We start from the raw sequence: 23,737 nt of genomic DNA on the forward strand, positions 1-23,737 counted from the left end.
GCACTATAATCTTCCTAGTTCTGCCCTCGCCAGCATGTATTTGGATGATTTTCCGATCTATCCCCACTCTCACCAGGAACATGCCCATTTGTCCGGAGGGATTTCAGAGATTTCCTCAAGAATAACCTTTACACCAAGCCAGAGAAGTCTGAGTTGCACAAGGAATAGGTATCGATTTTAGGCTATATCGTCACCCCTTCCGGTGTTCGGATGGACCCAAGTAAAATTCAGGCAGTCTCAGGGCAGCCCAAAACACTTACGGTCAAACAGGTGTGGCGCTTCATGGGATTTGCGAACTTCTATCTCCGCTTCATCAGAAACTTCTGTTCCATGGCAGTCCCCATAAATGCGCTCACCAAAAAGACCTCTGCAGGCTCCCCATGGACAAATGAAGCAGACCATGCATTCTCAGAACTGAGGCAATGCTTCACCACTGCCCCAGTGCTGCAACACCCAGACACACGAGATGGGTGCATCCGTCGTCAGCACTGGAGCTGTACTCTCTCAGCACTCTTCCGCAGATAGCTGACTGCACTCTTGTGCCTTTCTTTCCTGCCACTGGACTCCCTCTGAGTGCAACTACAACATCCGGAACCTAGAACTTCCGGCTGTCAAGGAGGCTCTAGAAGCATGGCAACAATGGTTGGAGGGAGCAGAGCACCCCTTTTCAGCGTTGACATATCACAAGAATTTTTCCTACATTCAGGATGCCAAGAGACTCATCTCACGTCAAGCCCGTTGGGTTCTCTTCTTCACCCAATTTAATTTCAGCCTCGCCTACCTCCCCAGCAGCACGAATACAAAGGCTAATGCTCTCTCCCAGCAGTTTGACGTGCCAGAGGATAGCCCCAAACCAGAACGCCATTCTTCACTTATGCATTGCTGCTCCAAGGATTTGCTGAATAGAGGCAGAGGCGGGGGCTGCCCACCAGTTGGATCCAGGCCCAGCTGAGCTACCTCAATGACTATCGGCCAGTGGCACTAATATCTATTGTGATGAAATGCTTTGAGAGGGCGGTCATGGCTAGAATCAACAAGGACCTGGACCCGCTGCAATTTTCCTATTATCACAATAGGTCTACAGCAGATGCTATTGGGATTGGCTTTCCACTCCCCTCTTGGATCACCTCTTGGACAATAGTAATCCTACGTCAGGCTGCTCTTTATTGATTACAGCTCCGCAATTAACACAACTGTACCCTCAGTGCTAATCAACAAGCTCCAAAACCTGGGCCTTTGTACTTCCTCGACTTCCTCTTCGGGAGACCACCGTCTGCGTAGCTCAGAAATAATATCTTCTCCTTGCTGGCAAGGACGCGCGCTTAGCCCACTGCTCCACTCTCTCTACGCCCATGATCGTGTAGCTAGGCACAGCTCAAATGTCTTCTATAAATGTGTGGATGACACATTCATAGTTGGCAGAATTTCAGATTGTGATGAGGAGTACAGGAGCTGGTTGAGTGGTGTTGCAGCAAAAGTCAGTAAGAGCAAGGAATTAATTGTAGACTTCAGGAAGGGGAAGTCAAGGGAGCACTCATCAGTCCTCATCGAGGGATCAGAAGTGGAAAGAGTGAGCAGTTTTATGTTCCTGGTTGTCAAGATCTCTGAGGAACTATAGTGGGCCCACCGTATTAATGCAATCACAAATAAGGCATGGCAGCAGCTATAATTCATTAGGAGTTTGAGGAGAATTGGTGTATCACCAAAGCCATGCGCAAGTTTCAACAGATGTAGTGTGGAGAGCATTCTAACTGGTTGCCTCTCTGTCTGGTATGGAGGAACCATGGCACAGGATCGGAAAAAGCTGCAGAAAGTTGTAAACTCTGCCAGCTCCATCATGGGCACTAGCCTCCCCAGCATCCAAGACACCATCAAACGGTAATGCCTCAAAAAGGCGGCATCCGTCATTAAGGACCCCCATTATCCAGGATGTGCCCTCTTCTCATTACTACCAACAAGGAGGAGGCACAGGAGCCTGATGACACACTCAATGTTTCAGGAACAGCTTCTTCTTCTCCAACATCAGATGCTGAATAGACATTGAATCTATGAACACTAACTCACTATTTTTCCCCTCTCTTTTTCCACTGTTTATTTAATTTTTTAATATATATACTTATTATTGTAATTTATAGTCTTTATAATCATGCATTGCAACAAACTGCTGCCCCAAAATAACAAATATCACAACATATGCCAGTGACGTTAAACCTGATTCCCATTCTCATCCTGAGGTGAGGGTCTCGCAGTCAATTGGTTGCTCCTGCCGCGGTGCACCACAGAATGTTGGAATATCATCCAGATCGTTGAGGAGATGACAAATAACAACAGATACAGCACTGATCCCTATGGCACTCCACTAGTCACAGGCTTCCAGTCAGAGAGGCAACCATCTACTATCACTCTCTGGTTTCTCCCACAAAGCCAATCTCTAATCCAGTTTACTACCTCATTTTGAATGTTGAGCAACTGAACCTTTTTGACCAGCCTCCCGTACAGGACCTTGTCAAATGCCTTACTAAATTCCATGTCGGCAACATCTGCTCCCTTTCCATGACCCACTTTCCTAGTTACGTCCTCAAAAAACGCTATAAGATTGGCTAGCTATGACCTACCATGCACAATACCATGTTGACTATGCATAATCAGTCTCTGTCTATCCAAATACTTATATACATGGTCCCTTGTATACCTTCCAATAACTTTCCAACAACTCATGACAGACTCACCGGCTCATGTTAAGTGAGTTTTGATTGGCCTCAGTGTCTCTCTTACTCTCTCTCTCAGCACTAGAGAGTTAACCACACATCCCTGTCAGAAGCATACAGGTAAATACTAAAATGGTTCTTAGAGCTCTCCCAATAAGGCCCAATCTAATTTAGCACACCTCCTGACATTTTACTATGCAGAATTCTGAAAAGCATGTCAACTAATTGAGCCACATTGGTATCTGCCTAGCAGCAAAGTGAAGACTAGATGCCAAGGACAACCCAGAAAGAGCTTTGGAAAGTTAAGGACCTCTTCTGTTCATCCAAAGAGATATGTAGGTCCTGGTTTACCACAAACTTTCCTGGCGTTCATCTCCCGGGTATATGGAGAAGGGAGGTATTGTCAACATGAAAGGGCTGTAAGGGGCTTTGTGATAGAAGATAAGGTCATCAGATTGTAAAATTATAGACACTAATGCAAGCCAACTGATCCTTTCCACTATTCAATCCATTACACCAATGTTCCAATGCCAGTAGGGTCAGTTGTCCTGCCAGGCATACCATAAGAAGAGTCTATCAAGAGGTGGCTGAAAACATCTCCTCCAAGAGTGAGAATACATGCACAAAATGGAGAATTTCATGATCTCACAAGATATGTCAAGGTGAGTTGCATACTGTAGTGTATAACTGCAGACTGGAAATCCTCACTGTAAGTATATTTTATGTCTGAGTTCTTTGATTGATGTGTCATGCATCAGCAAATACGGAGATGTTGTAAGCCAGTACTGGAAGCAGGGAAATATTAATCTGTGTGGTCATGCATTTCAGAATATGAGGGATTTTTATGCATTTTCTTGGTTCTGCCAAATCACTTTTGATGTCAGATGTTGGCACTGAGTTTTGAAGAGTGGGGGAGGATCACTGAATTTGCATTGGGAACTACAATTTTACGGGATACTTGGGAGAAACTTACATCAAGGAGTCCACCACAGTCCACGCAACAATGTTTCCTCCTCCATTCAGCTTGAAATGAGGCAACAGATGCTGAGCAGGAACTCCCCCTGGTGGCTGCCTTTTCCTTCTTGGTCCTCTTTGTTCCTACGATTCTTTCAGCTCTCTCTCTCTCATGACTTTCAGCTCCTGGGTCTCCTTGCCGCTTTCTTCCTCGTTCTATCCTGCCTTCAAGTAGCAGGATGTCAGCTTGAATCTCATCTTCAGCAGACATCTGATGCCTTCTGCGATTCCTCCAATCAGTTGATGGCTCTGACCATATCAGCGTACACTCACTGCACTCAAAAGCACACTAGCGTGCCGAGCCAGGATGGTAGATCACTCAAAATCCAATTTTCTCAGCAGCGTTAGCTGATGAAACTATCCGGCAATGCAAACTATCTGTGGATAAGGAAATTGTGTATATTTCCCCAAAGCACTGGGGAACAATCCATTGGAAGTCAACATGATATTCACTTTCTCTGAGGACAGACCAAATGCAAGAGCATGGCTAAAGCTAGGCTTACAGAATATAACATATCTCCGTAATAACAACTTAGGAGAGTGATCATTGGCAAAATATTAATTCATTTAGAGATGTCGAGGTAGGAACTATTCTCTCTGATGGGCATATTTATCACATGCCTCAATGTGCCTACCAAAAAACAAATCCTGCTACTTTTGGTGTAATCTGTGCCCTTTCAAATATGCTTGAACAGCTTGCCATCACTTCTGAAGATACCTAGTGGGATATCCTGAAGATAACTTGCATTAGTAGAGGTAGAAACATGTTTTCTGCGAATAACCACGTCATTTGGCACACTCCTGATAACAGAAATTTAAGTCTGCCATACTAACAGGTATGGTAAACAGAAGTTCTTTGCGCAGTTTTGTGTCTGGCATAAATTCATCCAGAAATCAGTATGCTCTGGAAAAAAATTGAAACTGCACCACTTAATGCCTAAAATGCCTGCCCTGTACAATCCACTTTCTTGGCTCTTAATTGTTCAGGTCATTGGCTCAGAATAATATAATTATCACCTAATATCATGTTAGGAGCACCATCATCATAAAAACTCCGTAAGTGTCCACCACAACCTTCTCAAACATTGTTTACAGCACCCAGAACAAATATTTGTTTTCAAATCCACATGTATCTAAAAGGAAAACATATTTTGGAATGAAATTGACTGATCATGTATTTCAAACACATTGAAAGAAAAATAAAAGGTTTTTAATGGAATAAAAGAGTCTTTATATTCCACCAGGGCAGCGGTGAGTAAATGGAATTTGTTGATCTTAAAGCTTTCAGTATCATATTATACCATAGATTCCTTTGTTTCCATTTGTTATATAATTTGTGATATTCAGTAATACTTCAAAATGACACATTATATGAATTATGTGGAACATCTTCTGTTGACTTAGCATGTCTGTACAGCTGTGTTATTCTAGGAATGGAGGAAGTTGTTATTGAGAGAAGTATGAACCTATGGAGGTCAGAGAAACCATGGGTGAACCTCGTTTTCTCTCTAATCATGAGCAGGGACTGGAATGCAGCCCCCCCCACCCCCAGAAGCATCCAAAACCTGATGTCCAGAAATACCAGCTAGCCTGAAAAGAATGACAGCTTCCAGGATTAAACCATTAGAACATAAACAAGTTTAAATACCATTAACTGGTGGAAATAAAATTGTTTGCGTAGCCTATGCTGCTGCTGGTGAAAAATTCAATCAGCTCTTAAACGAGGATAGTACCTTTATTCTATTGGGTAGAATTAGTTCAAAGATTACAAATATCAGTCATTACACGTTTTTGGAATAAGCACTTGCTGAATTGGATCTCCCAATATCTGATGCATTTAGAATGGACTAAATCATACTGAGGATCTCAAGCAGCTTGTGCAAATTTTAATCTTTTAGTAAAGGAGGGTTTTCTGAACCTCTGTAACATGCACATGTATTACTTTTGTTCTATCAAATATGAAAGATGCTTGAGAGATGATGTTTGTGTTGAGGAATCTGGCCAAGATGCAGACTCAAAGTAGAAAATGATCTGTATGAATAAGAATCAATAGTAGCTGGATTACAAGAGGATAGCAGTGGATTATCTGACAGTATTTTGAATGCACAACTCTGTTACAAGATGGAGTCAATGGACTCAACATAGCAAATCAGAAATTTTTGTTTTATTTTGCGCATGAAGAATTTTAAAATATATTTCATTATATATTTTGTCATGATCTTTACTTCAGCATTGAATGAAAAAGCTTCAGGCTGATTATTATGGGTGCACAATTCTAAGTATATCTGTGGGTTTGTGTATATATACTTAAGGAGGACCTTGAACATTTCATGAGGTTTCTAGTTCCTGGAGGACACAAAGTCTGAACATATGTAACTCTGCAGCCTACAGTGTCAGTGTCTACTTTCCTTCTGCGTGTCCAAGCTGTCTAAACAATACAAGAGACGAATAGTAACAATTCTCATAAGACAGTCCTGGGAAAGGAAGATGCAAACATTTTATATACGATGGAAAGAGGTAGGGGGTGATGGGGGCGGTAAGGATGCATCAATTGACATTGTTTATTTTGACTAAGAAATGTAACTTGCTTCCAACAACCATTAGCTTTACTGAGGCAATTAACAGGTGCAGTGGCCTATGAGGAAGAGTTGTCATGAGCCTTGCTTGGTATATATATTTCCGCACTCTCATTATCCTTGTTAGCTCACTGGACTGTCTTCCTTTCTGTTTAATATCAGTACTGTGAAATTACTTTCTGTTTATTCCTTCTCGTATTTGTGTTCTGCGGTTCCTAATTGGTGTTTCCTTGTCCCATTTTATCCCCTATTGTGCCTTCCTTTTCCAGAAGTGACCTAATTTGAATCCAAATCAGATTCCGGTTTATTCTCACTGTCTTACATGACATGAAATTTGTTGCTTTGCCACAGCAGGGTGTGTAAAAACAAAAGCTAAATCCTATAAATTACAAAATGAATAGATAGTGCAAGCTGAAAAGAAATAATAGTGTTCATGGGTTCAGGGATCATTTCAGAGATCTGAATGTGGGGGGTAAGAAGTTGGTTCTGAATAGTTGAGTGTGGTTTTTCGGGATCCAGTACCTCTGCCCTGGTAGTAGAAATGAGAAGAAGGGATGTCCCAGACGAGGAGAGTCCTTAATGATGAATGCTGCCTTCTTGAGATACTGTCTCTTGAAGTGGTGGAGGGAGTTGAGCTGGCTGAGTCTAAAATCCTCCGAAGCTTCTTGCAATCCCGTTTCATTTGACTTTCGAGTCCTTTCTGTTGCTATAGTGTTGAATATATGTGGATATGAAGGAATGTCCAGGGGCGGCACTGTAGTGTAGCAGTATGTGTAACGTTATTACAGTGCCAGAGACCTGGATTCAATTCCATCGCTGTCTGTAAGGAGTTTATACATTCTCCCTATATCTACATGGGTTTCCTCCGGGTGCTCTGGTTTCCTCCCACATTCTAAAAATGCTTGAGTTTGTAGGCTAATTGTCACATGGGTGTTACTGGGCGGGATGGGCTCGTTGGGCCAAAAGAGTCCTTTACCGTGCTGTATCGCTAAGTAAAATGTGGAAATTCTAATGTATGGATCTATTTATTTTTGAACAATGACTCCCCTTAGCACTGTACATGGACTGTTGACTATGCATGCGTATTGATCTGTTGTCTATGTATGTGTATTGAACTGTTGACTACGTATGCGTATTGATCTGTTGTCTATGCATTCGTATTGATCTGTTGTCTACGCATGCATATTGATCTGTTGTCTATGCATGTGTATTGATCTGTTCTCTCTCTCTCTCTCTCTCTCTCTCTCTCTCTCTCGCTGCAATGTGAATAAACCAGTTAAAGCTATTTCATGTGTGCGTGCTTTTATTTAATTGATATGTAGTTGCAAAGACACAACAGAAATGTTTCAGGTCACATATTATTTCCCTTTCTGCATCTATTTACAAAAGATTTGGATAGTGTCATGAAGGGATAAAATACACAGAAAGTAGAAGGATATTAAATTGACTTCAAGGCAGCAGGATCCTGTGTGAAATACATCTCATATTTTCTGGATAAGAAAATTTGATCACAGTAATCACTATCATTGATGTATATAAGCATCTTGCTTAAATATTATCACAGTTGGTGATCTCATCAGATATTATCAACTCAAATAATTGGCTTTATGACAAAACATTAGCTGATTGCAAACTTAGCGTTTTGGTTGAATTTTGATGTATTAATACAATGAGAGGTTGTGACCATTTATTGCTACATTTACAATGCAACAATTAACTATATCATATAGATGGAGGCCAATGCAAAGAAGCAGCAAAACTACACAAACTGTAATAAATTGATAATATTCAATCGTCACTTATTTAGAGTTTGTGAACTGTGCAAAATGAATATATGATATCTCTGTTAACTAAGAAACATTAGCCAAAAATCAGATTTTTCAGATAAAATTATCCTTTTTTTTAGCAGTAATAAAGTTTTTGTCTATGATTACAACTTAAAGTATTTTTAGTTCATTTATTGTAAGAAGACTACTTATTAAGCAGTTCAAAACAAGTGAAGCAATATTTTCAATATTAAAGCAGAACTTTTAGAATGACTAAAAGTCATGACTAAAAGAATGACTCAAGAAGGAAATCAAGACATCTTCAACATCTCCCTGAGCAGCGCCGTCATTCCAACGTGCTTCAAGGCCGCCACCATCGTCCCCGTGCCGAAGAAGTCTTCAGTGTCCTGCCTAAATGACTACCGTCTCATTACACTCACATCCATCAACATGAAGTGTTTTGAGAGGCTCGTCATGAGGCATATCAAGACCCTGTTGCCCCCCTCACTGGACCCCTGCAGTTCACGTACCGTCCCAACCGTTCAACAGACGACACCATTGCCATCACCTTCTACCTGGCCCTAACCCACCTGGACAAAAAGACTCGTATGTTGGAATGCTGCTCATAGACTTCAGTTCAGCATTCAACACAATCATCCCTCAAACTAATTGGAAAGCTGAACCTACTGGGCCTGAACACCTCCCTGTGCAACTGGATTTTAGACTTCCTGACTGGGAGACCTCAGTCAGTCCGGATCGGGAGCAGCATCTCCAACACCATCACACTGAGCACGGGGGCTCCCCAGGGCTGTGTGCTCAGTCCACTGCTGTTCACTCTGCTGACCCACGACTGTTGCAACACACAGCTCGAACCACATCATCAAGTTCGCTGATGATACGACCGTGGTGGGTCTCATCAGCAAGAACGATGAGTCAGCTTACAGAGAGGAGGTGCAGCGCCTAACGGACTGGTGCAGACCCAACAACCTGTCTCTGAATGTGAGCAAGACAAAAGAGACGGTTGTTCACTTCAGGAGGGCATGGAGTGACCACTCTCCGCTGAACATCAACGGCTCCTCGGTAGAGATAATTAAGAGCACCAAATTTCTTGGTGTTCACCTGGTGGAGAATCTCACCTGGTCCCTCAACACCAGCTCCATAGCAAAGAAAGCCCAGCAGCATCTCTACTTTCTGCGAAGGCTGAGGAAAGTCCATCTCCCACCACCCATCCTCATCACATTCTACAGGGGTTGTATTGAGAGCATCCTGAGCAGCTGCATCACTGCCTGGTTCGTAAACTGCACCATCTCGGATCGCAAGACCCTGCAGCGGATAGTGAGGTCAGCTGAGAAGACCATCGGGGTCTCTCTTCCTGCTATTATAGACATTTACACCACATGCTGCATCCGCAAAGCAAACAGCATTATGAAGGACCCCACGCACCCCTCATACAAACTCTTCTCCCTCCTGCCATCTGGCAAAAGACACCGAAGCATTCGGGCTCTCACGACCAGACTTTCTAACGGTTTCTACCCCCAAGCTATCAGACTCCTCAATACCCAGAGTCTGGACTGACAGCAACTTACTGCCCTCTACTGTGCTTATTGTCTTGTTTATTATTTATTGTAATGCCTGCACTGTTTTGTGCACTTTATGCTGTCCTGGGTAGGTCTGCAGTCTAATGTAGTTTTTGTGTTGTTTTACGTAGTTCAGTGTAGTTTTTGTATTGTTTCAAGTAGCACCATGGTCCTGAAAAATGTTGTCTCGTTTTTACTGTGTACTGTACCAACAGTTATGGTCGAAATGACAATAAAAAGTGATTTGACTTGACTTGACTTATCGATGCTGGGTGGAATGGGTCATAGCATGAACGCTGTGATCTAAAAGTAAGCAGGTAAGATGATGAGATGCTCAACACAGCATCAAGATATGTAAGGAAAGGAGGCAGCATTGTTTAACCTTTTAAACAATTTATTAAACTTTCTTGAAAGTTATGGTTTAGTGTTACGTGCTTAATTTATGCTTAATTTTGATTGTTTCTTGAACTTTCAGCATTGAAATGTCACAATGGTGTTCAGGGCTCTAACAAGAGAACTCCATAAATTTGAATAGTTGGTGAATTATAAAATCAATATAATGCAATTCTAAAACTCTGAAATTAGAGCAGAATATTTCAAAATTACTCAGCATTTGGATAGTATCTTTGGAGCGAGAGAGAAAGAGAGACAGAGAGAGCTTCAGTTCAATAACCAATCATCAAGACCGGAAAAGGATAGAGAAATGATAAGCTCTATGGTGTGGAGAAGGAAAAAATCAGTGTGAAAAAAATGGTTAAAAATGAGAAGGAAGTAGAGATTAATGGGAAAACAGGTTGATGGAGCAAGAAATTGACTTGTTAAGAACAGACAATAGAACTGGAATTGGAATTTGAATTGTTTTATTATTGTCACCTGTACCTGTCTCTATGGCTATCGTCCAGAAGAACTTACATCCACAGTGATGAAGTTTTTTGAGAGGCTGGGGACGAAACGTATCAATTCCTGCCTGGGAAGTGTCTGCATCCACTCCAACTTGCATACTGTCTACAGCAGATGCCATCTCATTGGCTCTTCACTCAACCCTTGAACATCTGGACAGGAACAGTGCATACATCAGGATGCTCTTTATCGATTACAGCTCAGCATTCAACACTATCATCCCACAAAACTAATCAATAAACTTCAAGACCTTGGTCCATGACCTCAATACCTCCTTGTGCAATTTGATCCTCAATTTCTTCACTTGTAGACCCCAGATGTACACAGGTACAGTGAAAAGTTTGCCTTGCTACTGCTCATACAGATCATTGCACAGTACAATGAAGCAGTATAAGGTAAGACAATAACAATGCAGAATAAAGTGTAACATCTACAGAGAAAGCACAGTGCAGATAAACGTTAAAGTGCAAGATTGTAGCGAGGTAGATTGTGAAGTCAAGAGTCCATCTTATCATATTAGGGAACCATTTAATAGTCTTATAACAGCAGGGTAGAAGCTGCAATGATCTGGAGTGGGAATGAAAGAGAATAAGAAGAAACAAAGATCTTCTGTGGGGGTACACCAAGATTTTCCATCAGATAAGTCCATGACTGAGCAATTCCCTAGTGAAGCCTGAAGTACAAAATAACTATATCACGCATTGTACTGCAGCAGCAAAATTGTGTGATCTACGATTAGCCGTAATAAAAGCCATTTGATCATCGCTCAAATAGAGTTTGTGAACCATGTAAAATGATCATTTGATATCTTTATGAACTAAACATTTAAGCCAAGGTTTGCCTTTTTGAGATAAAATTACTGAGCCTTCCACCCAGCAAGGCTGTGGCCCTGTGTTATGCTCACCGCAAGGATGGAATCCACTAGTTCAGTGCCAATGCCTGCCGTGAAATCTGTCCACTGAATACTAATTCAAATGGCTCATCAAAGAGTGAGAAATTGGCTGCCAGGAGGAAGGTAAGTTACAAGGTTATTACAAGTGTGTTTTAAACCTTCTGTTCAATAATCATGACAATTTGTGTGTCTATCCAACAGCTTTTTAGATACTGTTATTGCATCTGCTTCCACCATTACACCTGACAATCATTCTAGACACCTACCACTCTCTTATTTCTTAGTCTTGCCCCTCACATCTTCTTCGAGGACCCATCACAGACTCCCACAGCCCCTGAGTTACACTCTGATTTCAGTCTGTGAAGCTAGTGTGAGAGCGTCCTTCAGGAGGGTGAACCAACAGAAAGCATTCCGCTGAGACAGGGTACCAGGCCAAGTCCTGAAGACCTGTGCTGATCAACTGGCTGGAGTGTTCACTGAGATTTTTAACCTCTCACTTTGGCAGTATCAGCTACCCAAGTGCTTCAAGTAGGCTTCATTTATAACAGAGTCAAAGAAGAATGGCTATCATTCAGTAGCATTTGCATCCATGGTGATGAAGTGTTTTCAGAGGTTGGTTATGAAACATATCAACTCCTGCCTGAGAAGCAATTTGAATCCACTCCAATTTCCCTTGCCTACAGGCACAACCGGTCTATAGCAGATGCCATTTCTTTGGCTCTTCACTCAACTGAAACACCTGGACTGCAAAGATGCACACTTAATCAACCTCAGCTTGGCATTCAATATTATCATCCCCTCAAAACTAATCAATGAGCTTCAAGACCTTGGCCTCAATGCCTCCTTATCCAATTGGATCCTCAATTTCCTCACTTGGAGACCCCAGTCAGTTTAGATTGCTAACAACTCCACAAGCTGTGTGCTTAGTTCCCAGCTCTGCTCACTTTATACTCAGGACTTGTAGCTAAGCACAGCTCCAATGCTATATTTAAGTTTGCTGCCAAAACCAATGCATGAGGTAGATGGCCAAACAAAGGTAGTGATGAATCAGCATTAAGGAGGGAAATTGAAAGTCTGGCTGAGTGGCCACAACAACAACCTCTCACTCAGCATCAGCAAGACCCAGGAGCTGATTATTGATTCAGGATGTGGAAACCAGCGGTCCATAAGCCAGTCCCTACTGGGGGATCAGAGATGAAGAAGTTCATTAGCTTTAAATCCCTCAGTATTAACATTTCAGATGATCTGTCCTGTGCCCAGCAAGTAAGTAAAATTATGAAGAAAGCATGGCAGCACCTCTACTTCTTTCAAAGTCTGTGAAAATTCAACATGATATCTGAAACTCTGACAAACTTCTATAGATGTGTGGAGGAGGGTATATTGACTGGTTGCATCACAGCATGGTAACCTTAAATGCCCTTGAACAGAAAATCCTACAAAAAGTAGTGGATATGGCCCAGTCCATCACAGATAAAGCCTTGCCCACCATTGAGCACAACTACATGGAGCATTGTTGCAGGAATGTAGCATCTGTCATCAGGTCACGTTCTCTTCTCACTGCTGCCGTCAGTAAGAAGGTACAGAAGCCTCAGGACTCATGCTACCAAGTTCAGGAACAGTTATTACCCCTCAGCCATCAGGGTCTTGAATCAGAGGGGAAAACTTTACTCAACTTCACTTGCCCCATCACTGAACTGTTCCCACAACCTATGGACTTACTTTCAAGGACTCATCAACTCATGTTCGTGATATTTATTTATTATTAGTATTTCTTTTTATTTCTTTTATATTTGCACAATTTGTACTCTTTTGCTCAAAGGCTGTCTGCCCTGTTGAGGACAGTCTTCCATCAATTCTGTTATGATTAATGGATTTACTGAATACGTGTGCCCACAAGAAAACAAATCTCAGGGTTGTTTATGGTGACAAAAATATACTTTAGAAATACATTTACTTTGAACTTGCTTTAATCTTTCCCCCCAACCTTAAATGCATGCATTCTTGTACTTGACATTCCTAACCTAGGAAAACGATTCTTATGGTCTACTTTATCAAGTCTTCCCTCAGCCTCCAGAATTCCAAAGAAAACAACCCAAGTTTGTCCAATAGATATCATGCCCTCTAATCCAAGCAGCATTATGTTGCACTGTTACAGGAAGGAGGTGTAAGCCTTTATAGCCTTTCTGTAATGAGATAACCAGAACTGCATACAATACTCCAGAGTTTTATGAAGTGGTAATATGAAATCTTGACTCTTATATGTAATGCTCAGACCAATAAAGGCAAGCTTGCTATGCATCTACTTTATGAGGGTATCTACTTGTGTGGCCGCATTCAGGGAGGTATTAACTTGAACCCCAGTGTTCCTTTATAGGTCAGTGTTGTTAAGGTTCCTGCCATTAATGGTATACTTTGTTTACCCTTACATTTAGTCTCTTAAAGTGCAACACCTTACATTTGCTCAGATTAAACTCCATCTGTAATTTCCCCATCCACATCTGTAACTGATCCATAATCTGCTGTATCTTTGATAATCTACCACTTTGTCCACAAGTCCACCAATATGTGTGTCATCTACAAACTGACTCATCTATATTTTTATCTAGGTCATTTATATATATCACAAACAACTGAGGTTCCAGCATCAATCCCTGCCTCACATCACATGGCCCTCTAGCCCGAATAAAACCCTTACACCACTGCTTCCTGTATATGGGCAAGCCAGTTCTGAATCCAAACTACCAAGTCATCGTGGATCTCATGCAACTTAACCTTCGCAATCAGTCTATCATGAGAAACCATGTCAAATGCCTAACTAAAATCCACAGAGACAGCATCTACTCCCATACATTCGGGAATCACCTCTGTCACCTCTTAGCAAAGAATCAAGTTGGTAAGACTTGACCTGCCCTGCACAAAGCCAGTCTGACTGTCCTAATTCATTCCTTAAACGATCTCAATACACCATCCCTTTCCTTGACATCTTCTGTAAAACAGATGTCTCTTCCACTCCCCCAATTAGAACCCCAAACAATATCTTCAAGTGAATCATCTTTCAAGTTGGTAAGCACAAAGTTGGTTCTTCCACACTAAAGAGTTCATGAATGGATTGGTGACTGCTTGTAGAACACAAGGATATATTCATTGGGTGGATGCTAGGATTGGCATTATACATGGAAAACATAGTCAGAAGTATTTTATTTTCCTTCCTAGGGAATCCTTCAGACTTAAGAGAATCTTGCTTCCACTTAGGTCTGTAGATTCTGAGGAATTTGAAAAGCCCTCTAGGAGACCAAAGGATGGCTTAACACATCCAATGATTTCCCAGATGCTTTGCTTATCATTGGCCTATGAATTTCCATGAGCTGGCAAAGATATTGCATTTCCTCAGGAAGGGCTTAAGGATGCACAAAGTTGGAGAAGGATCCTCCACAATCCCTCTTGACTTTCTTTGTGAGGCAAAAAACAGAAGGTTATGCACCTTTTACTACTTCTTGCATTCTTCTTGGATCGCTATGCAGTGAAGAACATTGGTATTGGTTTCTTGTTGCCACATATACCTAGGTACAATGAAAAGCTTGTCTTGCATACTTTTTATACAGATCAATTCATTATTGAGTTATAATAATAATAATAATAATGATGCAGAATAAATTGCAAAAGCTACTAATAGAGCACAGTACAGGTAAATGATAAAGTGCAAGATCATAATGAGGTAAATTGTGAGGTCAAGAGTCCATCTTATCATACAAGAGGTCCATTTAAGATTCTGATAACGGTGGGATGGAAGCTGTCCTTAAGCCTGGTGATCCGTGCTTCCAGGCTTTTCTATCTTCTGCCCAGTGAGAGAGGGGAGATAAAAGAGTGTTTGGAGTGGGTGGGGTCTTTGATTATGATGCTTGCTTTACTGCAGCGAGAAGTATAGATAGAATCTATATGCTGAACTGTGCCCACAATTCTCTGCGTTTTCATGAGATCACATTAAAAGCTCTTCCCACACCAAGCCATTGTGCATCCAGACAGAATGATTCCTGTAGTGCTTTGATAAAAATTGGTAAAAGTCATCAGGGACATGATGAATTTCTTTAGCCTCCTGAGAAAGTTGTACCAGGACAACTTGAGAATAACATCAGCAAGTTTGCTGATGATACTAAGCTGGGTGGCAGTGTGACATGTGATGAGGATGTTAGGAGAATTCAGGGTGACTTGGATAGGCTGGGTGAGTGGGCAGATACTTGGCAGATGGTGTTTAATGTGAATAAGTGTGAGGTTATCCACTTTGGGAGTAAGAACAGGAAGGCAGATTATTATCTGAACGGTGTAGAGTTAGGTAAGGGAGAAATACAAAGAGATCTCGGAGTCCTTGTTCATCAGTCACTGAAGGTGAATGAGCAAGTGCAGCAGGCAGTGAAGAAGGTTAATGGAATGTTGGCCTTTATTACAAAGGGAATTGAGTACAAGAGCAAGGAAATCCTCTTGCATTTGTACAGAGCCCTGGTGAGACCACACCTGGAGTATAGTGTACAGTTTTGGTCTCCAGGGTTAAGGAAGGACATCCTGGCTGTAGAGGAAGTGCAGCGTAGATTCACTAGGTTAATTCCTGGGATGTCTGGACTGTCTTACGCAGAGAGGTTAGAGAGACTGGGCTTGTACACGCTGGAATTAAGGAGATTGAGAGGGGATCTGATTGAAACATATAAGATTATTAAGGGATTGGACAAGATAGAGGCAGGAAATATGTTCCAGATGCTGGGAGAGTCCAGTACCAGAGGGCATGGTTTGAGAATAAGGGGTAGGTCATTTAGGACAGAGCTAAGGAAAAACTTCTTCTCCCAGAGAGTTGTGGGGGTCTGGAATGCACTGCCTCGGAAGGCAGTGGAGGCCAATTCTCTGGATGCTTTCAAGAAGGAGCTAGATAGGTATCTTATGGATAGGGGAATCAAGGGATATGGGGACAAGGCAGGAACCGGGTATTGATAGTAGATGATCAGCCATGATCTCAGAATGGCGGTGCAGGCTCGAAGGGCCGAATGGTCTACTTCTGCACCTATTGTCTATTGACAAGCAGTGCGACAGCATAGCGGTTAGCGGTAAAGCTTTACAGCATTGACGATCAGCGATGGGGGGGTTATTTCCACCACTCTCTGTAAGGAGTTTGTACGTTCTCCCCATGACTGCATGGGTTTCTGCCTGGCATTCCAGTCTCCTCTCAAAGACATACAGGGTTAGGGTTTGAGTTAGTAAGTTGTGGGTATCACTGTTGGTGCTGGAAGCATGGTGACCCTTGCGGGCTTCCCGCAGCACATCCTCGGACTGTGTTGGTCGTTGATGCAAACAGCACTTTTCAATGTATGTTTCAATGTTTCGATGCACATGTGACAAAGAAAGTCTTCATCTTTGGGAAAGTTCACAGCTAGGAACTTGAAAATCCCTCTTGCCACGGCAGTGCTGCAACCAGCACGAAGCTGTCACCGCTCAGCATGTTCTGGAGCTTGGAATTCAATCCTGGTGCTGCTTTGTAAGGAGTCTGTACATCAATAGTTTCCCCCAGGTACTCCAGTTTTCTCCCATAGACCAAAGATGTGATGCTTAAGTTAATTGCTCATTGTAAATTTCTTTAGCCAAAGGGTGGTGAATTTGTGGAATTTGTTGCCACTTGCAGCTGTGGAGGCTACGTCGTTGGGTGTATTTAAGGCAAAGATTAATAGGTTCTTGATTGGACATGGCATCAAAGGCTACGGGGAGAAGGCCGGGAACTGGGGTTGAGGAGGAGGTAGAAAAAAATGATCAGCCATGATTGAATGGTGGAGCTGACTCGATGGGCTAGATAGCCTAATTCTGCTCCTATGTCTTATGGCCTTGTGGTATATTGTCCCATGATTAGGTATGGACTAATTGGGTTTGTTGGGGATTGTTGGGGCTACACAACTTGAAGGGGCAGAAGGGCCTACTGCACACTGCAATGCTAAATAAATGTATCTATACATACATGAGAGGTCATTTTATATGAGGTATGTCTCACTCTTAGAATTGGAAGTAATGCAATTTGTTTTATGTTTTTATCTTCAAAATGCAATAGAGATAGAATAGAAGTCAATTGGCCTCATCATTACCACTACAGAGTGGTGTTGGTCGGACTACAAAATTGTATGCAAACAAAAATACATTAAATCTCAATTTTCAAATGGGGTGGAAATCATGGACATGAGAAATGTGAGGGGTGAGAGGGAGGGAGGGATTGTTGCTGGAGGACTACCAAAAAAAGGATTTTAATTTTTTTCTTCCGTGTTCTGATTTCTACTTGACCTGGCAGGTTAAAATAGTGAAGCAGGGATATAGTGGCTGGGGATTGGGGTTACATACGTATGTGTTTTAGCAGGGATATAACACGATGTCCTCCAATATTCTATCATCTATGATGAGAGGCCTAGGTGAGGACAGTGAGGACCCAACTGCTGGAGCATCTGAGTCTAGAATCGAGACACGATTTCGAGACTGATATGAGAACAGGGTTCTTGACTTGATGCTAGGCAAGAACCTGATGAGACTAGATGAGAATCCAAATCAGACAGAAATCCTAAACGCAATCGCAGTTTGAGCTGATGATTGAGCCCCGAACCTAAGCAGGTGCTTTTAAATATCCAAATGCTCGGTCTGGAACATGGCCGCCAATTAGTAGAGCAGGCCAGAATCTTTAAAGGGACCACATCAGCTAACCATAATCCAGAGAATCGGAGCATGTAAACCCCAGAGGCTGGCACGGTCTGGTGCGTGCCATATTTTCCACCCACCAATCCATGTCATTCCAACTGATTTGGGAAGGGAATGGGTACAAGGAAGTGATGGTTTCCTGTCCTTCATATCTTTGGAGAACAGTTCATTGCAACAACACGAGCTTAAATTCTGTAAAACTAACTGTTGCCTTTGCGTAGTTGATCAACCTCAAAAACGTCAAAGCCCTAAAGACTTTAAATTGAAAGCAACATCCTGATCTGCCTCTGGCGTTTTACTCATAGCTGGAATCTTAATATTGAAGTCACTCCAGCACTTAAGTTGCATGTGCTTTAAAAGAAACAATTGTATCCCTATTAATCAACAGTTTTAAATTTTTTTTCAAGATGATCAGGTTCTAAATTTACAATATAGCTGCTATTGGTCTGATTCTTTATCCTTCCTGTTGTGCATGTACAATGCCAGCTCTTCATCAGTCAACTGCCCTCACAGCTTCTGTTTTCAACCACTCTGTGGTAAGTGCCTTCTATGTCAGGGTTCCCAACTTTTTTAATGCCATGGAGCATTACCTTTAATCGATGGGTCCATGGATCCCAGGTTGGAACCCTTGTTCGAGGTTAAGATCAAACCAACATTTGTGCATCAGTATCAGTTTTTGATATGACTTATCGTCTATCTGAGTTGGTTATTTCTGGAATAAATCTGAAAATTATTCACACTGAAAACCATGCAGAAGTAATAAGTATAGAAATTTGTGGAATGGTCACCCCTTTTAAAAACTTTCTTCAGCTAAACAAAAGAGCATCTTTGTTAGAAGCTTAATGAAATGAGAAATGAATCCATTAACTCAGGACAAAAAGTATTGGAATCGGTCAAGGGGAAAATCAACCAACCATTTTTCAGAATTTTAATGGGTATATGTTTACCAGGCTCATGGAAGAAAAGAAGTAACTGTCTTATTAATTAAACCAGAAATTACCTGAGCCTGGTACAGACTGAGAGGTCCTTAACTGATTATGTTCATTTGTCCTTCATCCTGACCCCCGCACTGCGAATGCCACCAGTGTGATGAAAAATATAATGAAGTAGAAACATTAGTTGCTCCTCCGTGGTCACCACAACATCATAATTTCACTTGCATTGGAAAAGCAGTTGGATTTTGTCCAACATTAAATCAAAGCTGGAAAATCATGGACAAAAAGATGGAGCAATACTTCCAGCAAATTAAAAGAACGCTGCTAAACGAAGACCCCAGAGAGGTCTTTTTAGATTTTTTCTTCAAAAATAACATTTCATTCAGCTAAGCAGAAAAGTATTGACAAAGTACTTGGAGCCAGCAACCTTCTTGCAGCAAAACTAAGTGTTCTGTTGAATCAAAAGTGTCCATACTGTCTTGGAGAAATATGTTTTAAATTCTAACTTGCTTCTAAAGTTGCTTCTATGATTCTTAATTGTCCCTTGATCTGATCGTAGTATAAAGGTAAACATTAACCTTCTACTTCCAGAACCTGAACCACTGTTATCTTCAATTGAAGTATAAACCTTTGCAGATTGAAAATCATCATGTTTAATGAGCTTTGGGAATGAAAAGCCTAATGGACAAACCAGTCATCAAAGGTAAAATTTAAACAGAATGTAAATAAGTTTTAGTTAAAAGCAAAATACAATAGGTCAGACTGTACAGAGAAATCCCAACAGTTCTTCACCAAGCACAGTTGGAAAAGGAATTGAACATTGAGCTGTCATCTGCGAATATCCTATTTGTCTTCTAATGAAAGAAAGATCATTGATGAAACAGCTTACACTAGTTGGACCCAGGACATTGTCCTGAGGAACTCTTATAGTGGCATCCTGTGGCTAAGATGATTGACCTCCAACAAGTACAAATATTTCCTTTGTGTGAAGTACGCCTCCATCATTGGAGCCTTTTCTCCTTGATGCTTACCGACTTCATTTTTACCAGAGCTCCTTGATGCATAATTCCAGCCATGATGTCAAAGACAGTAACTCACACCTTTGGAATTTAACTCTGTGATCCATAATTGGACCAAGGCAGGTTGGAATCTGGAGCATATCCAGGTCAGATATTGATAATTGCCACTTGATAACCCTGGAATTAAAATCTACCATCATTTTTCTGATGATTAAGTACACACTGACTGTGCAATAATTAATGAGGTTGTACTTATCCTGCTTCTTGTGTATGGGGCTGTACAGTTTTCCTCATTGTTAGGTAGATGCTAAAGTTGGAACTCTACTAATAACTGGAGGGATGGGTTAGTAAATTTTCTGATGACACAAAGGTTGTGGGTGTTGTGGATAGTGTGGAGGGCTGTCAGAGGTTACAGCGGGGTATAATAGGATGCAAAACTGGGCTGAGAAGTGGCAGATGGAGTTAAACACAGACAAGTGTGAGGTGGTTCATTTTGGTAGTTCAAATATGATGGCGGAATAGAGTATTAATGATAAGATTCTTGGCAGTGTGGAGGATCAGAGGGATCTTGTGGCCCGAGTCCATAGGACACTTAAAGCTGCTACGCAGATTGACTCTGTGGTTAAGAAGACATACAGTGCATTAGCCTTCATCAATCGTGGGATTGAGTTTAATAGCTGAAAGGCAGTATGCCCTATGAGAATAGGTTGAGTGAACTCGGCCTTTTCTCCTTGGAGTGACGTAGGCTGAGAGGTGACCTGATAGAGGTGTATAAGATGATGAGAGGCATTGATTGTGTGGATAGTAGAAGGCTTTTCCCCAGGGCTGAAACGACTAACACGAGAGGGCACAGTTTTAAGGTGCTTGAAAGTAGGTACAGAGGAAATGTCAGAGGTAAGTTTTTCTTACACAGAGAGTGGTGAGTGCGTGGAATGGGCTGCCGGCGACAGTGGTGGAGGCGGATATGATAAGGTTTTTTAAGAGACTCCTGGATAGGTACATGGAGCTTAGGAAAATAGAGGGCTATGGGTAACCCTAGGTTATTTCTAAAGTAAGGACATGTTCTACACAGCATTGTGGGCTGAAGGGCCTGTATTTTGCTGTGGTTTTCTATGTTTTTATCTTTAATACAAGCTGGCTAATCATGGCTAGTTCTGGAACCCCAGGTCTTCAGTCCTACATTATTGATCCCATAGACTTTACTACTTTCTGTGCTCTCTAGGCATATCTTAATATCACCTGGGTTGGTTGAAGTGAGACAAAAGCTGTTTTCTTTGACAGTGGGAGCGAAGGAAAAAGCTGAGATGAGTAACACAGTAGGGAGCTGAGACGGCTAAATATTTCATCCTTGCTATTAAAGCTCACAATCCTAATCTATGTGAATGCTCTTGGTGCCTCTACCTCACAGTAGCTGTTAAATTGTCCACTACCATTCCCTGGTTTGGTCGTGATGGTAGAGTTATTCATTGGCTGAACAATGAGGTCACACAGTTAGTGGTTGATTTTTTTTCTGATGCTGGTGATCCACAATCCTTCATGGATGCCCAAATCTGTTAGGTCCGTCCCCTTTACCCAATTAGAGTAGCACTCCACATGCTGGTGTCAAAATGATTGTTGTGACACGTCTAGTGTGGTAGTGTAGTGGGTAGTGCATGTTGCCCACGCTTTCAGCTTCCACCGCTGGCTGGCAGTCTTGCAAAAGGGAGGGCTAAATGTGTAAGTCTCTCCCTGCCAGTACATAGCCTCTTCAATAGCAAGCCTCATGTAGTGCCTCCTCGCTGGTGACACACAGAAATTGAACTCCTTTCAGTCTCAGACTGAACTACAGAGGACGGGGAGGAGGTCTGGCCCCTGCACACATAGCACGCAGGCCCACCAGTGTGTGGACACATGTTGGTGCTCGTGAACCAGATCCCCAGCTATGGTAAATAGCCCCACTGCCTTGTGGGCAGCCTCAGGAGAGACGAAGGCTACGGGAGTAAATCCAGACTGCAAATCCGGAGTGGAGCCCCTAAGGCAGCTGGATACCATTGAACATCCTTCCGGCAGCTGCTGCAGCCAAGCTGGTGCCAAACGTATTGCTTCATAAGCTTTCCTTTGGACTACACTGATGAGGTCAAGAGGGGGATCTTGATGACTGGGCATCTCAGGATCTCCACACCTTCCACCCAGGCTTGTGATGATCATCATCACCCATTGTCCTTTGAGACAGACAGACACCAACCACCACATAGTGGAGGTTATCCACAGAGTGAAGATGAGTCTTTGCCTCCAAATGCCACTTCCACCGACAGAATCATGGTCAGATGCCTCTTCCATAGTTAGATCAGAGTAGACAAAATCAAAGAGGTTCATCTCTTTCATTTTTCACTTACTCTCTGTAGCAGATCCAAGCTGATAAGCATGGCTTATACTATCATTTCACCCTTACTGATTGACAGTGAAGTCCCTCACTCAGAACGCATTCTGTGCATTGCTCTTTTTAGTATTTCTTCCTGGATAAGAGAATGTTAGCAGTAAGGAGAGGTTGGACAAACTTGGGGTGTTGGAGGCTGAGGGGTGGGCGATATGATAGAAGTATATACAATGATGACAGGCATAGATAATGTAAATAGTCACAGAGTGTTTTTTCAGGGTGCAAATGTTAAATACTAGAGGGTGTAGATTTAAGATTAAGGGGGACGGGGAGAGTTTAAAGAAAATTTGCAAGGAAAGTTTCTTCTTCTACACAGAGAATGGTAGGTGCCTGACTACACTGTCAGGAGACAGCAGAAGGAGATACCTTAAGAGTCATTTAGGTAGGAACGTGAACAGGCAGGGAATGGAATGATATAAATCATGTTCAGTTAGATTGGATTAGGTTCAACTGGCATTATGTTCAACACAAAGGTCATGAGTCACAGGGCCTGTTCATGTTTTGTATTCTTCTATGCTTCAAGGGATGTTCATCATGGAGGAGAACTGGATTGTCATCTTAGAGAGGTTGGTGGGTGGTAATCAGGTTCAAACTGATGTCATGACCTTTCAATGTTAATGTATGTCAGGACTGCTCCTTCCATCTATGTACAGCTGAGCTGTATTTCCTGCCAATACGTACTTTCCCTTTTAGTGGCTGTGGTCTGCAGAGTAGCACTATTTTATCCAGGGACAGTAATGGAGGAGTCTGCCATGGTATCTATAAAGTGCGATTCTATGGAGGAAGTTGGTCAATTACTCGGTAATTCCAATTTAGATACCACTCTAACTTACAGGAACATGGAGGACTTTGTATCATTGACCTTGTGTCAAAATTGGATGCCTGGGTTGGTCTATTTTCTGCATTAATGTAATGGTTATAATAAAAAAAAGCCAGGCTTGCACACAAAATTCACCCAGGTCAGAAGTCACATGTAGATCAAACTCTCAACATAAGAATAGCAGAATTTTCTTTTGCAATGGCCATAATAAACCACATGTAAGAAGAACTAGTATCTTTGTGATTGTGATTACTAAGAGTAATTATGTTGTTTTAAATCTATACATTGTTAGTGGACTTTAAATTTACAAGAACTTTAAGGGATATGAACCTAAATCTCTGCATTGCAAGTCTATGCTTCCAGCTCACTGGTCGATGCCTTCACTATTCCCTGAATATACATA

This window comes from Hemitrygon akajei, chromosome 19, assembly GCF_048418815.1.
Source record: "Hemitrygon akajei chromosome 19, sHemAka1.3, whole genome shotgun sequence".
NCBI lineage: Eukaryota > Metazoa > Chordata > Chondrichthyes > Myliobatiformes > Dasyatidae > Hemitrygon > Hemitrygon akajei.